The 17,132-nt window shown below is 45.5% G+C and overlaps 1 non-coding gene across 6 annotated transcripts in view; it reads right to left on the reverse strand.

Annotated features, from left to right (window-relative positions):
- The window catches only part of LOC107401251 (uncharacterized), a 66,094-nt gene that overhangs the window by 32,291 nt on the left and 16,671 nt on the right, over nt 1-17,132 (reverse strand). For 3 of the 6 annotated variants that reach the window (XR_013046253.1, XR_001578007.3, XR_006061781.2), the window contains exons 3-5: nt 14,520-14,609; nt 9,702-9,992; nt 7,528-7,579 (exon numbers count right to left, since the gene is read on the reverse strand). This is a non-coding gene — a transcript (uncharacterized LOC107401251). Of the gene's footprint in view, nt 1-7,527; nt 7,580-9,701; nt 9,993-10,328; nt 10,553-14,519; nt 14,610-17,132 lie in introns of all 6 variants that reach the window. The other 3 variants (XR_013046256.1, XR_013046254.1, XR_013046257.1) reach the window with 2 other exon arrangements.

The raw sequence follows: 17,132 nt of genomic DNA on the forward strand, positions 1-17,132 counted from the left end.
ACACTGGAAACTGAGGGCAATATCATTACCCTGCAGCAAAGAATTTGGATGGCTCTTGTCCCTGAGCTGAGGCTCTGTGGAGACTGAAGTAAGAACAGTGAACTTGTTTATTTGCTGAAATAATCTCAACATGGCACAGCATTCAGGATGTGGCATAGGTATTTGGGTTGGTCGGTTTGGTGGTTTGAATGAAAGATGTCTCCCATAGACTCAGGCATTTGAACACTGTTGTGTGTGTCTGGGTATACACCGTGTGTATGTGGGACCCCACAGAGCCTAGAAGAGGGTGTCAGATCCCCTGGAAGTGGGATTGCAAGTGATGTGAGCCGCATAATGTAGGTACAAGGAATCAAACTCTGGTCCTCTGCAAAAGCAGCATGTGCTCTTAGCACTGAGCCATCTCTCCAAGAGCCCTATGCTGATTAGTTTTAATTGTCAACTTGGAACAACTCAGAACCACTTGGGAAGGGTATTGATGATGAATTATTTAGCATGAGTAGGCCAACAGACATGAGTAGTTGTCTTGGTTGTCAATTGATGTGGGAAGACCCAGCCCACTGTGGGCAGCACCATTCCCTAGGCAGGTGGTCCTGAACTATAATAAAGGGGAGAAAGTTTGCTGAGGGCTTGGAGGCCTGCACTTACTTGCTTTTGCTCTTGACCGTGCATGTGATGTGACAACCTGCTTGAGTTCCTGCATTGGCTTCCCTGAAATCATAGACTGTGACTTGGAATTGTTAACCAAATAAGCCTTCCTTAAGTTTTTTGTAAGGGGATTTGTCACAACAACAGACATGAAGCAAGGATAGTTTCAACGAGTGCTTTCTATCAGGTTAACAGGCTCAGGAACAAAGGGGCACAGAGCACAATGATCTGGGGGGGAAAAAAACAAGCTTGGCCAGAGAAAAGCAAGAAATAAATGCATATAGGGTGCAGCACAGAAATCATTTGCTATGGATGTCAACACAGATAAAAGGGAGCCAGTGTTTCTATCCAGACAAGGTATCTCAAAAATCTAAGAAAGAAACTCTCCCTCAGGGTGGAGGAGGCAAACTGGAGGCTGAGTCACCAGCAGGTGTCGGCACATACCTCAGAGGACACTGCCAAATTGTTTCCCAAGCACTGGTTCTAGATTAAAAACTCACTGGCTGCATGTGGATATGCATTCTTGTTCACACATTTAAAACTCGTGTATTCCAGCCTTTGGTTAAATTAGTATTGTTTTCTGATTCTGATTTCCCATTTCTTTGCTTGTTAACTAAGTTTTCAGAGTCTCGGTCATGTCTGTTTCCATTTCAGAAACACCCTCTGTGCCTCTTGTCAAGCAATAGATGGGATAACATGCCTTGTCTTGCTGGTTGATGGGAGACTCTAGTGTATCACCATAGAGATTACATGTTGCTCACAAGCAGGGTAAATATAGCCTCATGACCTGTGACCATCACCCCGTGTGTGTGTGTGTGTGTGTGTGTGTGTGTGTGTGTGTGTGTGTGTGTGTACGTGTATGCGTGCGTGCGTGCGTGCGTGTGCCTGTGCCTGTGCCTGTGCTTGTGTCTGTCTGTGTCTGTCTGTCTGTCTGTCTGTCTTTCTCTTTCTAAGTCTTACTATATAGCCCTAGCTGTCCTGGAACTCATAGAGATCCCTTCATCTCTGCCTCCTGATTGCTAGGACTAAAGGTGTGTGCACCATGGGTGGCTCCTTCTACTCTCTTCATGGCAACTAATTTTGAATGGAAAAATCTTAGTCTGTTTTACCATTTTGTGTGCAAGCAGCAGAAAGAACACAGCAAACACACACACACTGAGATGGCTTATTCTATGTGACACCCTAGCAGCGTGTAATTATGACTGTCAACTTGTCTGAACTGAAAAACCCTGATTGTGCTGGAGAGGTGGCTTGGGAGGCAAAAGTGCTTGCTCTGAAATCACAAGGACTGGAATTCGTATCCCAGGACCCATGTAATAAGGCAAGAGATCTCCACAAACACCTGGAGCCTCAGCTCTGAGGACAGAAGAGATGGGAGGATTGTTAGAACTTGCTGGTTTCAGCCTAGCTGAGAGTAACACACATGTTCAGGGAGAGACCCTGACTCAAAGGAATAGGTGGAGAGTGATAGAGGACACTTGACACCCTCTTCAGGCCTTTGCATGTGCATACACCCCTGCACACATATACTCACACAGATGCATACACACACACATGAATAAATATAAAATAAAAAATAAAGCACTTGGATACATTAATGAGGCACCTTTGGGTGAAGATGTTTCTGATGTAACTGAGAAGGGAAGATGCACCCTGAATATGGTAGCACTATCTCACAGGCTGGGGTTCCAAACTGAATAAATAAGTAAACAGGAGAAAGCCAGCTGAGTTGGGGGTTCCCATTTCTCTGCTTCCTGCTCAGCACCATGGACAAACAGCCCTCTGCCACAGTACGTGCTACATTCCCTGAACTGTGAGCCACAACAACCCTTCTTCCTTCAAGTTGACTGTTGTTAGCTATTGGCCACAACACAGAGAAAAGTAACGAGTGGCCCAGGACATGTTGCCCAGATGTGGGTTCAAAACCTTGCTGCTCTGAGTACATTTTAGCCAGGTGAGGAATAACTAAGCAAGTGTGCAGGTTAGTTTTTGTCCACACAAACTAGAGTCACATAGAAAGAAGGAATCACCATCAGATGGGCCTGTAAGCAATTTCTGTGGGGCATTTTCTTGATTATTGATTGATGTAAGGGAGGCCAAGCAGGGTCCTGAAGATCCAAAGCTGCAGGATCTCCAGGGCAACAACAGGATATCGAAGAGGAGTCCCAGTGAAGGCCCAGTATCAATAGCGCTGCAGAAGCCAGAGGCATTGAGCCAGGCCAATGACTCATCGCAGTGAACACTTCCAAGTAAAGATGTATGGATTAAAGGGTACACTGTGTGACTCACTGGGCCACACTACAGCTTCCATAATGCGATTTTTTCTTTTAAATTTTATTTTATTTTATTGTGTGGGGGGGGCATTGCAAGGGCAGACGGAGGATACAAAGGGACAGGGAGATGAATGGGATCAGGATGCATGATGTAAAATCCACCAAGAATCAATAAAAAGTTTTTTTAAAAAGTTCATATGCAAGTATAAAATTATAGGGGAAAAAAAGAGGCCAAGCTACTGTGAGTGATGTCATTTCTGGGCAGGTGGTCCTGGGTTGTATAAGAAAGCAGGCTGTCGCCAGGCAGTGATGGCACATGCCTTTAATCCCAGCACTCAAGAGGCAGAGGCAGGCGGATCTCTGTGAGTTCGAGGCCAGCTTGGGCTACAGAGTGAGTTCTAGGAAAGGCGTCAAAGCTACACAGAGAAACTCTGTCTTGAAAAATCAAAAAAAAAAAAAAAGAAAAAAAGAAAAAAGAAAGGAAGAGAGAAAGAAAGCAGGCTGTCTAAGCCATAAGGAACAAGCCAGTAAGTGGTGTTCCTCCATGGCCTCTTCTTCAGTTCCTGCACTGAGGTTTCTGCCCTGGCTTCCTTCAGTGATGGACTTAGAATCTGTAAGGTGAAATAAATCCTTTGTTCCCTACGTTGCTTTTGGTCGCAGTGTTTATCACAGAAATAGAGACAAACTAGGACATCAGGTGGCCCCATGAGGTGGAGTCTTGTCCAGTAAGTGCAAGCCTAAAGAGCAGAGACTCCCACTTCCCAGAGAGGCAATTTGGCCTCAGACCGAGCCATGACAATCCCGCTTGAGCTTCCAGTCTGCTGCTGGCCTAATATGCAGAGGCTGTATTTGTCGGCGCACTGTGAAAGGGACCAAGCCCTGCAAGAAACCATGTGTGTATTTCTCTCTTTCTGTCTCTGTCTCTATTTCTCTCTCTCTCTCTCTCTCTCTCTCTCTCTCTCTCTCTCTCTCTCTCTCTCTCTCGTGTGAATGTGTGTGCATCTGCATCTGTGTCTGTGTTCCTAAATGTAATGGCAATTAAACGTTTAGAATTAAAGTGAATTGTAAACATAGTGTTCCACAGGTATGTTAGTTTAGCAAATTCAGCACTCACCTCCAAATATGGTGGGTGTACTCCCAAGAACTGCAATCCATCACTGTCACATCTGCTGTGTTCATAATAACTCTCTAGTCACATTGAAAACATAACCCCAATTCAGTTTTCCCATGTCCCCAGATGGCTCCTGCTGCTGATTTGCTCAAGCCCAGACCCAACCAAGCTTCACTCTGAGCACGCCTCCTCGGTCTAACGTTTACTCCAGTTTCTTCTCTCACCCACTCTCAAAACCTGGTCCCCTAGCCACTGCCTTGCTGCAGGAGGCTGGCTCAGCAGCTGGAAACCCCAGTCCTGGCTGTCCTCTACACTCCACCTCTTCCTATTTCCTTGTCACAGGATGGGAGTTGGGAGGTCCTCCTGGATGAGACCACACCCTTACAGCCCATACCCAGGCACCTTCTATCTGCTAAGGTCACCAGGGGTCAGCTAGATGTTTCCATTTCCTGTGTAAATGTTTATGTCCCCTCTGTTGGCTCCTTTTCTTGGTGCCGTGATCATGTACTTGAGAAGAAGCAGTAAGGGAGGAAAGGTTTGTCCTGGCTCATGGACTACGATGGCACAGTCCATCAAGATGGGGAAGGAGTGGTGTTGGGGGAGGTGTAGCAGTGGCTTCACTGCAGTGGGGAAGCGTGGCGGCTACTTGTTCACATCTTCATGGACCAGGAAACAGAGACAACACAGGAAGCAGCAGCCTATAAACCTCACAGCCTGCCCGCCCCCCCCCCGCCCCCCCGCAAGGGTGGCCATAGGTATTAGATCTCCCAGAGCTGGAGCTACGAGTAGTTGTGAGATGCCCCCCACTGGGTGCTGGGAACTACTGAATTCTGGTCCTCTGTAAGAGCTGCAAGTGCTCTTAACCACTGAGCCATCTCTTCAGCCCCATTTTATCTATTTTTAGCCAACTTTGTCCATTTACAAATTTTTCTAGTAATGTTTTGATTTGGTTGACATTTTCAACGTTCATGGCCTGAAATCTGTTTGAACACTATACTTTGAGACAATTATAGATTCCCAAGAGGTACACAGGAAGCCTTGGTGCATTATTCCTTCAGGCCTTCCCCAGAGCAGACATCTGCATAAATACCATGATAACAAGCAGAATCGTCACCTGTTCAATACACATAGATAATTTAGACTTCACCAGATGCACCTGTACTCACATGTGCGAATGTGACTGTACATGTGTGTATATGTATGCATGCATGTGTGTACTACGTGTGTGTGTGTGTGTGTGTGTGTGTGTGTGTGTGTGTGTGTGTGGCTTCATATAACTACCACTGCAGTAATCAGAACTTTATCATCACTGCATTCCTGATGCTTCTCAAAGTCACAGGTCCACATACAACACCTCCACAGATGACCACACAACCACTGACCTGCTCCTCATCTCTACATTCTCCATCTTCCTTTGGGAAAGAGTGAGACAGGGTCTCATGTAGCCTACGCTAGTCTTGAACTCCCTCTGTAGCTGAGGATAACTTTGAACTGACCCTCCTGCCTCTACCCACAAAGTTCTGGGATAACATCCATTACACCTAGCTAACCACTCACTTTTCAAGGCACATTTTCATCTATTATACTTGGGGCTATTATGAAAAAAGAATGTTTGAAAAAGTAATAGAGAAAAATATTATTTTGTTTACTTAAACATATATGTACACTTATGCACACATATAAGACAATAATTATTAAAGAAGAGGTCATGAATTTGAGAGGGAGTGGGTTGAGATATGGAAGGAGTTGGAGATGGAGAGGTGAAAATAATGTAAATAGAGTACTCATGTATGACATTCTCAAAAAAAATTTTCTAAATAAACAGCTGCTCTGTGCTCACACTTATAATCCCAGCACTCAGGAGGCTGAGGCAGGAGTTTTCCCATGAGTTTGAGACCAACGTGATTATGTACTGTGTCCAAAGAGAGTCTGGGATATAGGGTAAGCCTCTGGCTGGGGGAGGGGTGGTAGGGAGAGATCAAGAGGAGAGCCTGACTCTCCATGTGTAAACATGCATTTGAGTGGGCGTGGATTCTCATTTCTTTGGGACAAACACAGAGAAGGCACTTGCTGGCTGTGTGGCAGCTCTGCATTTAGATTCATTCCTAAGAAACTGCTAGTTCTCTATACTACTCAACTTCTCCCCACCCCACGTATCGATTTGTCCCCTTGTCCTTTGCCAGCATCATTTTTGGTTTTCATGATTTGCTTTGCCAGACTTTTCATCTTTTCCAAGAAGCCCTTGGCTGGGCCTCTCTCACATCCCCCATGTCCGTTCAGTCTCTGCCCAGAACTGTATCCTCCCATGTCCTTCAACACTGTCTCTTGGATTTTAGTATTACAACTGCTTCTTCAGGTCAGTTCTCGGATCATTAACATCCAGTTTGCTCATGATAGAACAAAACAACAAAGAACCAAAAACACAGAGTCTTATTTGAGTTGGCCAACTACTCCTGGGCATGGGTCTCCCCTGGAGTGTGGCTGATAATATCCAGTGACATTCCATTGGAGAAAAGTAATTTTCCCTTTCTCAGCATATATCAATCACCAATAGCTTCTTGGTTAGGGATGGAACTTTGTGTCCACTTCCCCTTCTCAGTGCTGGAATATTGTCTGATTTGAACCTGTGTAGATCTTGTGTGTGATGTCACAGTGTCTGTGACATCCATACTGTTGTGTCTGGAAGACACTGTTTCCTTGGAGTCATCCATCACCTCCGGATCTTAAAATCTTTCGGTCACCTCTTCTACAAACATTTCCCAGCCTTTGGTGGAGGGGATTAATGACATCCCATTCAGGGCTGAAGACTATGCCATGAGCAATACAGACCTTGACATCCTATTGTTAAATGTTAAGTTTCTACTAAGGCCCAATAACACGTCAAGGTTTGTCTCTCAAAGGGAGAACAATTGTCTATAGATGATGGTAAGGCTCCACTCCAAGGGGCTCCACTGTGGTCACCTATAAGGACCTACCAAAGACTCCAAACAGCATCCTATCTGCCACTGCCACATTAAGTGACCTTCAAGTCTGCTGGATCATATGATCCAAGCAGCAGAGGAGCCCACACAGGAGTGGGGTCCCACTCAAAACTAGAGCCTTCTGAGTTTATTTGGTGTATGGGCTGAAGTGACACACCCAAGTAAGGAGCTTGCTGCCTCCCAAATCCAAAATGTTTTACTAACAAGTCCAAGTCCTATCAGCATAATGTCATCAATGTAATGGGCCAATGTGATCCCTTGTATATCAGGTTCCCTGCAAACTAAACTATGACACAGGGCTGGGTGTTAATATGCCCTTGAGGTAAACTGTAAAGGTATACTGCTGGCCTTGCCAGCTGGAAGCAAACTGCTTCTGGTGGTCCTTATGCACAGGTTTCTAGAGAAAAAAGAACTTGCCAGACCAATAGCTGAATACTGGGTACCAGGAGATGTATTAATCTGCTCAAGTAAGGAAGCTGCATCTGGCACTGCATCTGTGATTGGAGCCTCTACTTACGTTTGTCATAGTCAACTGCCATTCTCCATGATCCATCTGTCTCTTGCACAGGCTAAAAGGGAGAATTAAAAGGAAATGTGGTAGGAACCAACACCCCTGCATCTTTCCAATCTTTCCAGCTTTATTTATGTATTGTACTACTTTGTTTATGAATGTTTTGCCTGCATGTATGTCTGTGCACCACATGTGTGATGCCTGGTACCCATGTAAAGAGGGCATTAGATCCCCTGGTACTGGAGTTACAGACAGTTGTGAGCTGCCATGTGAGTGTTAGGAATTGAATACGGTCCTCTGAAAAAGCAGCCAGTGCTCTTGACCTCTAAGCCATCTCTCTAGCCCTCTCATTTAAAAAAAAAAAAATGTTAGTATAGGTGTTTTGCCTACAAGTTTATCTATGAACCACATGTGTGTAGTGCCCTTGGATGCCAGAATAGGGCGGGCATCACATCTCCAGGAACTAGAATTACCACCAAGTGGGTGCTGTGAATCAAACCTGAGTCCTATGCCAGAGCAGCCAAGTGCTCTTAACCACTGAGCCATCCCCCATCCCACTCCACCCCCAGCATCTTGCAAGGCCTTAATGGTGGCATTAATTTCTGTAATCTCTCCAGGGGATTTTCTTTTTTTTCACTATTTTACCTTTACTATTAGAGGCAACTAATGGCTTCCATTTGGCCTTTCAGATCATAATAGCCCTCATTCCACAGGTCTGACAACCAGTATTGGGATTCTGCCAACCTCTAAGTATATCTGTCCCACTGGGGTGAGTTTGTGGGCCCAATGGAGCCACTGTGAGTCAGACTTTGGCTGACACTCCATCAATTGCCCAACCTCCATAAGCCCTTACTTAACTGGAGGTCCACAATGCTTTGGAGGGGGTTTCCCAGAATCAGTGTCAGGTCACAGTCAGTATCTGTAGGCCCTGAAAAATCTGGTTATTTCCTTTTCCTGGATGTACATTTACCCTCATCAAGGCCTATGAGTTCCTTTGGAGAAAGACTGATTGACTGTAAAACTTTTTGGTAGTGTAATGTGGTCCTTCCTGAGTGGACCTGCTTCTCTTTCATTCAAGAGATTCCGGGCTTGTCTGGGAATTTGTTGAGGAACTGTGATTCTCTGTTGCTACACTTCAAAGTAAACTTCTTAATTTTTTTAAAATTTATTTTGTATGTATGAGTGTTATGCCCGCATGCATGTCTGTATACCATTTGCATGTCTGGTGCCTGCAGAGGCCTACAGGGGATACTGAAGCCCCTAGGACTGGAGTCACTACAGATGGCTGTGAGCTGCCATGCAGGTGCCAGGAATTGAACCCAGGCCCTCTGCAAGAGCAGCCAGTGCTCTTAAATGCTGAGCTGGCTCTCCAGTCCTTCAAGGCAAATGTTTCACTTGCTCTGGAATTTGCTTATACAGATGGAGTGGGTGTTTCCTAAGCCCCCTCCCCCATCTATTGTTCTTTTGGGAACCCACACCACTGAGCTATCCCAGCTGAACCATAATGGACACTGCTTGGCCTCTGCTGTCTGTTAACACAGGATGGTGGGGAAGAAGAGGATGAAAATTAACATATGAAAGAAACCAGTGGTAGAGGAAGACTGGAAAGGTCCAACTAGGGGCAGCATATAAGGGACAGACTCCACCTGAATAAAGCTCCTGCCCTCAAATGCTCCAAATGTGGAGCATGTAGCTGCTCTATAAATGACCCACAGAAGCGCATGACTGTCCTGGCTGAGCGCCATCAGAGCTTCTAGCTTTTCCCAGCTCTCAGCCCACTTCCATTCTTGGAAGGGCCATTCTCTTTCTTCTTATTTTCATTTTAAAATTACATTCATTTATTTATTTACGTGTGTGTGTGTGTGTGTGTGTGTGTGTGTGTGTGTGTGTGTGTATGTGTGAATGCATACATGCTGTACAGTTCTTTAATTCACAAGATGGAACAGTAATGTTCTCTCTACATTACCAGATTAGTGCAGAGTCTTTAGCAATTCTAGGTGTAGATGAATTGGAGAGCCAGCTCCAGATACCATCAAGCCCACTAGAGAAATTCATCCTTAGAATTCTACCTCTCTAGAACCTGCTACTGGCACCACAATCTGGATTAGATGAAGTTCTTTAGAGACAGAACTAATAGAAGAAACATGTATTATAAAGAGGGATATGTTAAATTGACTTACACGACACTAGAGATGCTGTTTAGTCCACAAAGTTGATCACCTCAGCAGTCCCAACCTGGTGCAGAAGGTCTGGAAGATTCCTGGAGAGTCATTAGTGTTCAGTTCGTGTTGAAAGAAGGCTGAAGAAGCTTGAGTCTGACGTCAGAAAAGGACAGTGGCAGCAGAGCCAAGCACTGGCTCCAGACCAAGGGAAGGCAGGCAGCCAACACCGCTTTTTCTTTAGGCTTTTTTGTACTGGCTCACCTGCTGGAAGGTTCTCACTCCTGCCGGGTTAGACCTCTCTGGAAACACCTGTCAGAAATAAAATCTGGTAGTTCATTTCCAAATGGGCCCTGAGCAAGCTTAAGTCCAGTTACCAATGAACAGAAAACAATAGACTCCTGCTGATACCTGCTAGTCTAGCTATTCTCTCTCATGACCCAATATATCCAAACTCTCCTAAGCTACACACCATCTAAAAGTTTAAGAGTAGACAACTACTGACAGCCAAGCTTCTCTGCAAGATGGTGCATCTGATAAGCATTAAAAAAAAAACAAGGTGTCAAACACAGAATGAGCCCACACAAGGTTTTTGTTGAGAAAAGCCACAGAAGGAAGATAAGACCTAAATAACATGTAAACTCCCACCTTCCCGGTTATTCATAAAAGGGAGGAAGGTCTGTTGGTTTAGAAAATGTTCTCTGCCTTCAGTCAGTATGCCTGCCATTCCAGGCTGGTGTCCAACTGCTGAAGAGCTAAGATAAACTGCTGAGTTCTTGCTACTCCGAGTCTCCAGTACTCTTATTATGAAACGAGGATCACTTTTTCCTCACAGACACGCACACAAGTGTATCTCCTAGGTGATTGCGAGCCTGGCAAATTGAAAATAAAGATTATCTATCACACACTGGGCTGGTACAGGAGGAGTGGCCTACAACTGTGCCCAGGTCTGCTTTTCCCCACCACTGTGAGTTTAGAGATCCCTAACCTGCTGGTACAGGTTGTGATGAAGGAAGACACTAAACCACATTAGAGGCCAGGGTTTAGCACAGCGTGATGGTGGCTTTGATATGTCAACTTGACTGACCAAGGGTGTTCAGATCAAACACTGCCTCTGAATGTGCATCTTTGAGGATGCTTCTAGGAGCAAACAGCAAAGAGAAATAGAAGGTGGGTGACTTTTCCAGGCCACTGAGATCCAGAGTAGAAAAGGTGAAATCAATCTGCCTCCTTTTTCCTGCCTCATCACTGGAGCTGAGACATTGGACTTCTCCTGCCCTCAGACAAGATTCACACCACCAGCCCTCTTAAATCTCAGGCATTTGCCTGTGGACTGAATCACACCACTGACTTCCTTTGTTTCCAGATACAGACAAGAAGTGTGAGACTTCCTAAACTGCGTGAATTGGATTTTCATTTTAGATGATAGATAGATAAGTAGGTAGGTAGGTAGGTAGGTAGGTAGGTAGGTAGGTAGATAGATGATAGATAGATAGATAGATAGATAGATAGATAGATAGATAGATAGATAGATAGACTGATAGAGATGATAGATAGTATCTTAGTTACTTTTCTGTTGCTATGATGAAATGCCCTGACAAAAGAAACTTTAGGAAGGTAGGATTTATTCTGACTTATAGTTCAAAGTACAATATACATAATGGCAGGGAAGTCTAGGCAGCAGGAGCCTAAAGCACCTGGCCATGTTGTGTCTCAGAGCAATAAATATCTATGCTCAGCTCACTTTCTCTTCTTCATACAGTCCCAGGTGCCAGCCAAGGGAATGGTGTCACCCACAGTGGGCAGGTCTTCCCATCTCAATTAACCTAGATAATCCCTCATTAGTGTGTCCAGGGGCTTGTCTCCTAGGTGATTCTAGATCCTGATAACATTACACATCCTAGATGGATGGATAGATGAATGGATGGACAAAATGTAGTTATGTTTAACTCATTAAATATACATACACATTATCCAGAAAATGCTGACTAATACAGATTTTAGTATCAAGAGTGTTTTCTGGAATTGACAGTCTAGTCTCTTTAGATTTAAAACCACTAATAACTCTATTACTAGTACTAAGAAGTCAGGAGCTAAGTAACTCTGCATATGATACTTCTGAAAATTTTTTTAAAGCTAAGACATCAGCCCTTTGCTCCTAATATTTCTGGACCAGATGACAAAAAGGATGAGCTCAGGGTTTGCATTTCCTATCAAACATCACACAGATGATCTACAAGCCCCTGGGTTGTGAAGGGTAGTCTTGTCTCCTAGAGATGCAGGGAGGAATGTGCTAAAAGTCAAATATAGAACCTCATTCTAGACTCACTGGATCACAAGGCAAGGTAAATCTACTGTTGAAATGAGGACACTGGCTGGGAAAGAATGGATCCTGAAAGCTGGAATAGGGTCATGTGGGAAGACCCTCATAAAGTTGAGGACAACACCACCCTGTGTTCTGATGAACCTTTCTTGTCAGCAGGTGTGGTTCTCATGGGCAGGAGAGATGGCCATAACTCTTAACAGTGGTTAAGAGTACATATTGCGCCGGGCGGTGGTGGCGCACGCCTTTAATCCCAGCACTCGGGAGGCAGAGGCAGGCGGATCTCTGTGAGTTCGAGGCCAGCCTGGGCTACCAAGTGAGTTCTAGGAAAGGCGCAAAGCTACACAGAGAAACCCTGTCTCGAAAAAACAAAAAAAAAAAAAAAAGAGTACATATTGCTCTTCCAGAGGACTTGAGACCAACTACTAGCACACACAACTGATGTCACTACTACCTATAACTCTAGCTCTAGGGGATCTGATATCTCTGGCCTTTATGGGTACACTCCTCCCCACAACACACATACATATTCAGCATATGCTCACATATATACACACAATTAAAAATAAAATAATTTTTTAAATTAAAGAAGTGATTCCTGCCCCCATAGATGGGGTCTCCCTGTCCACTGGAGGGAAGTCTGTAAGGCCCAAGGAAACAGCAATGACCTTTCCCAAGGCAGCTACCAGGCAGGACAATACTGGCCCCTTCCATCACCACCCTCCCTATGTGTCCTTCTTCGCTCTTCTGTTGCTGTGATAATCACCATAACCAAAAGCAACTTGGGGAAGAAAGGATTTATTTGGCTTACATTTGCAGGTAATAGCCTATCACTGAGGGAAGTCAGGGCAAGAGCTCAAGGTAGAAACAAGGAGTGAGAAGCCATGTAGGGATGCTGTTTATTGGCCTGATCTCTTGTTTATGCTCAACTAACTTTCTTAAGCAGCCCAGGCCCCCCAGTCTAGAGATGGTGACACCCACAGTGGACTGGGCCCTCCCAATAAATTATCAGTCAAAACAGTCTCTCACAGATATGGTCATAGGTCAATCTGTTTGAGGCAATTCTTTAATTGAGGCTCCCTTTTCACTGATTCCAGGTTTGTGTCAAGTTGACAATGAAAACTAACCAGCACATTTGTTTCCATACTCATATGTAGACATGTATCTCCGTGCAGAACAGTGTGTGACCCCAAGGATATGCATTACACTTTAGAAGGACTGCTTGAGTTCTCTATTTTATATAGACAGAAACATAGTGAAAAGGAAATCATTTGAACTCATGGTAATAGACATCAAATGAGACAGCAACGTAGGACAGGGTCAAACATAAAGTTGGATCAGGACAGATGTATCTGATGTATGGGAGCACTGAACACAGATTGTGTCTAATGACGCAGCTCCAGGAATCACAGGATTAAATCACATGGTGGTACACTCCTTTAACCCCAGCACTTGGGAGACAGAGGCAGGCAGATCTCTGAATTTAAGGCCATCCTGATCTACAAACCAAGGTCAGTCAGAACTGTTTAGTGAACCCTGTCTCAAACAAAACAAAACAAAAAGACTAGTTAGTTGTTAGTTAGTTAGTTAGTTAGTTAGTTTGACTGATGTGTGTGTGTGTGTGTGTGTGTGTGTGTGTGTGTGTGTGTGTGTGTGTGTGTTACATGGTGGCCCACAGTGAAGGAATCAGAAATAGGAGACTTTCAATGGTTTTATGTAGAGGGATGAATGAAAGACACAGGAAATTGAGTATTCTAGGTTGGATTCAACTTGTTAAACTTGTTTACCCACACCGGAAAGGTTCAGAAGGTTGACCTTCACCATGACTATGAGAAATACACTTGGGGCGTGGGGTAAGGGGTGGCAGTATCCTTCCACTGTTCTGTGATTGCTCATCCCTGAAGACTGTACTTTGCAGTGGGAACCAAAGCTAGTCAAGTGGAAAGCTCAAATTCAGTGACAGTCATTGGATCCCAGGGTGGCATGGGCCATGTGGGGGCATTCAGAGGGCATGGGCACAGTGGCTGAAGTTACTATAGTGGAGAGCAGAGGCAAAGCCCCACAGTCTGAGCAGTCTGGCCCGGCAGACCTGTGGTGCTGGCTGATTGATCATGGTGTTCCTTCGGGGAAACAGAATGTCTGCTAACTTCTTGCTTGATCTTTCTATGGAAAACTTCCAGGATCCATGAGCAAAAGTGAAACTTGAGTCATAAAAAACAAAGGTCACAGACACCAGCAATCCCAAGACCTGAGCCAGTTTATAGGTCTGAGCTTCTTCATGAAGGGGAGGCCTGGCCCACTGCAGGAGAAATCCTGGGCATAATACCCATAAGACTTCTTGTCTGTCTTTTCATCCACCTTCTCCCAAGTGGACTCAAGGTCCTTTCTCGGGGACACTGCCCTGGAGAAGAGGATATAAGCAGTGAGTTCAGGGCTGACTCAGAATTGGGTCTAGATTGACACTGATCTCAGAAGACTAGATCCTCGGGGTGGCCCCACAGTCATTCAGGACTTACAGGTAAGAAGATCCACAGAGTGTTCAGTCTGGTCCATCTCACTGTGAGCCCATAGGTCCCCAATTCCATTCTATGATTATTTCCCTGGATCTAGAAAAGAAAAAAAGAGAACAGACATACTTAGCCAGTGGTGGGATCCTTCAGCTGGCTCCCTGACCTGTGCAATACGAGTTGCTATGGTAACAAAGGGCAACTAGACTAGAGCTACTTCCAGCGGGCAAACCAGTGAAGTGAGTATAGTGACACCCCTCGGGGGACTGCGGATGCCATGCAGTGATTGGAACTGAACGATGCAGGGTGAGATGGACACCGTGGTACATGGCTATAAGCCAGGCACTCAGGAGGCAGAGGCAGGAGGATCACCACAAGCTCAAGGTCAGCCTGATCTACATAGCAAGTTCCAGGCCAGTAAGACTCTATCTCAGAAAAGCAAAAATGGGGCTGGCAAGATAGCTCAGTGGGTTGAGGCACCTGCCGCCAAGCTTCATAACCTGAGTTCCACCCCAGGACCTGTATGGTGGAAGGAGAGAACCAACTCCCACGAGCTGCCCTCTGGCCCTCACATGTGCTCCACGGCATATGTACCCACCACTCCAGCCCACGATAAATAAAGAAATGTATTTTTTTTAAAAAACAAGAGTAGTGACTTCCATCCCCACCACCACACACACACACACACACATACACACACACATTCAACTCTCCTCCTGACCTGAGCAGTTGACAGGAGGACCTAGAGGGGACAGTGGGATCTGTCACAGCTTTACTCAGGTAGTAACTCCAATCATAGACTCCCTACTAGATACTGTTTCCCAGCCTGGGTGCATGAACACGCGCCCTGGTGGCTGGTGTGTAGACAATGACTGGCAACGCCTCTTTCCTACCCTTGCCTCTCCATAAGGCCCATCAGAGTCAGTGTGCTTTCATCTGGTAAGGGCGCCTTTCCCATCCTTCCTCAAAGGGTCTGCTCTCCAGCCTTGGTTCACAGTTTGGTTTCACAAGAAACTTAACGACCTTCCTGTTCCTCCTCACTGCTGGCCTGTTGCACAGATGTCACGTCAACCGAATCAAGCCATTCAGAAGTAGCAACTACTGACTTCTTGGAAAGACACTGGTGTGTCAGGGAGGGAAGTTAATTCAAACGAATTTCAACATAAGATATTTAGGCATGTCAAAATATCTCTTCCAGGGAAAGATAAGTTATTGCACATAAGCCCCAGCACCAACCAAAAAAAGCACAGCCTCTCATGGGCCTATCCATATTTCTCACTTGGGTGTGTTGCTCAGGCATTTTCTAAACTATGCAAATGGCCCCCAACAGGAAGAGGTTCCGATGTTCTTCCATGAGGGTTCTTTGACCCCCACAGAAGAGGTGCTGGGATTGGATTGACAGAACTTTGGTTTGACCCCATAGGGAAATTGCAGCAGACCGCCTTAGCAGATTGTGGAGTGAGGCCCTGCCCTAATTTGCAACAACCACTTCCCTAATGAGAGTCTGCTCTTGGCTGCTACTGGGTATTCATAGAAACATGTCTCACACATTACTGTGCATCCTAAGCTGCCCATCATGAACCACGTGTCATAAAGCTGGGTGTGTCCAGCAGCAACCCATCATCAGATAAAAGTTGAGCTATCTGATTGGGTTTAAGACAGCCTTGAAGGCACAGAGTAAGTACCAGGAGGAAGTGACCCAGATGCCACTGCTGTTTGCTCCTCCAAGTTGATAACTGTGGCTTCATGGAGAGTGCCCTTTGACCAGCTGGCAGGATAAGAGATGACCCGTGTCTGGCTTACCAAGGTGTGATGGCTAATTTTGTGTCAACTTGACACAGGCTAGGGTCATTTTGGAAGAGGGAACTTCAAGTAAGAAAATGCTCCCATCAGACTGGCCTGTAGAAGAGTCCATAGTGCATTTTCTTGACTGTGGGATGGACCCACCCCATCAATCATTGGTCAATCGTGGCTTTCCTACAGGCCAATCTGATGGGGGCATTTTCTTAAATGAAGTTCCCTCTTCCAAAATGACTCTAGCCTGTGTCAAGTTGACATAAAATTAGCCATCACACCTTGGTAAGCCAGATACAGGTCATCTCTTATCCTGCCAACTGGTCAAAGGGCACTCTCCACAAGGCCACAGTTCCACGGGGCTGAGAGTCCAGCACAGCAGGAAGGCATAGCAACAAGCGGCAGACGTGGAGAGATCAGATCTTCAACTGTAAGCACAATGCAGAGAGGGTGAACTGGAAGTAAGCAAGGCTGTAAACCTTCAAAGCCTATCTGCCCCTCTAACAAGGCTGCCCTCCAAACAGCACCAACTGGGGACCAAGTGTTCAAATACCTGCACCTGTAAAGGACATTTCTCATTTAAACCACTACAGCTAATCTAGCTGGCCAGTAAACCCCAGTGACACCCCCCCACCCTCAATTCTGCCTCTTCAGCACTGGGATTATAAGCAGACACCAGCATACCAGGCTTTTTAATGTGGCTTCTAGGGAATGACTTCAAGACCTCATGCTTTCAAAGCAAGCACTACCAACTGAACTGTCTCCCCAGCCCTAGGCTGGTAACCCCCAAACAACAGAAATTTGTCTCTCAGGCTTCTAAAGGATGAG

This window comes from Peromyscus maniculatus, chromosome 1 (assembly GCF_049852395.1).
Source record: "Peromyscus maniculatus bairdii isolate BWxNUB_F1_BW_parent chromosome 1, HU_Pman_BW_mat_3.1, whole genome shotgun sequence".
NCBI lineage: Eukaryota > Metazoa > Chordata > Mammalia > Rodentia > Cricetidae > Peromyscus > Peromyscus maniculatus.